The following is a 1,268-nucleotide window of genomic DNA, read 5'->3' as shown; positions in this document are numbered from 1 at the left end:
AGCAGGTGGGACCGCTGCTCGTTTGTTCAATAATTAGTTACCCTCTCTACCCCCCAACCCTTCCCGGTCTTGAGGCGCATGGGACATTAGGGGGGAGAGGTGAAGAGAATGTGTGAAAATAAGTGGACATATAGGGGACATATCAGATGTTAAACTGATAAGAAAAGGTACTACAGTTGATCTTAGCCAAAAGGCAGAGAAGCGATTACCTGAATTGGTTTGGCCTATGGCTGCACCCTGGCCCCAAGAAGGCACCCATTGTAGGGATAGGGACTGAGACTCCCCTTAGGAAGACATGTTGTTCATCAATAGACACCTTAAAACCCACAACTATACTGCTTGTGTTTAACCTCGCCCACACCACTGATTGACTGCTTTCTGTGTACACTGTGCATAGGCAGAAAGCTACCAATCATTAGTGGACGCAGGATTACACAGAGCTCATGAAAATGGAGGACTCCATGGCAGCAGGTTTACTAGTCCTCTAGGGATAATCTCCTGCTGTTAAAACAGTGATTTTATCAAAACTACAGCAAGCAGCCCAGTAAGTGACAAATAGATGGAATTAGGGTCTTTGTGTCCACAATTTGGTGCTCTCATGTTAGGTAGAAAAAACGTGTTGACTGAAGTCAGTTATTTCCAAGGCTGTGTTAATCTAAACAAATAAAATACCTTCGCAACAAGCATTTATTTCAGTTTACAAGCCTCAAATACCTATGAAAAACTTCTGTAATGCAGGTACACAATTAAATCCAAGAGTATCTCTGGTGATATAATATATATATATATTTTAAGATTAAATTTTTGATACATTACTGTAACTATTTGTTACACTTCTTGAGATACATACAGAACGAGTTAACCCCATTCTCTTGATTAGTGGGAGTCTTAATAGTAGGACGCCTGGTGATCAGACCAGGAAAAATGTAAGCCTATTCTGACATCCACCATACATGTACGGCACATGTATGGTGGCGATGTATGGAGTAGACTCAGGTTTTGAACCCACTGCACAAACAAGTTTTTTTTTCGCCACTGGAATGGCGCTTTAAATGTAAGCCCCTCTGTTCCCATTCTTATACTCACCTTCCGTCAGCTTTATCTTTTACCGACGCCGCTCTGGTCCCGTGGCACCATCTTGTGCCAGTAACTTCTGACTGGCCAGAAGTCAGAAGTTATGTTACAAGAGCTCAATACAAGTCTTTATGAGAGGCAGGACGAGGCCATAATGAGGCTCTCATAAAGATGTATTAAAAAGTGACTTCTAT

General features: G+C 42.0%; 1 pseudogene; it reads right to left on the bottom strand.

Moving 5' to 3' along the window:
- LOC141182947 (U2 spliceosomal RNA) lies at window positions 1-206 on the bottom strand (annotated as a pseudogene).
- Between the last annotated feature and the right edge of the window lie 1,062 nt (window positions 207-1,268).

Source organism: Phyllobates terribilis, unplaced genomic scaffold (genome assembly GCF_046119375.1).
Source record: "Phyllobates terribilis strain yellow unplaced genomic scaffold, ASM4611937v1 Scaffold_37__1_contigs__length_12642776, whole genome shotgun sequence".
Taxonomy (NCBI): Eukaryota; Metazoa; Chordata; class Amphibia; order Anura; family Dendrobatidae; genus Phyllobates; species Phyllobates terribilis.
Note: the sequence above shows the minus strand (reverse complement) of the source record. Positions and strands in the feature narration are given on the sequence as shown.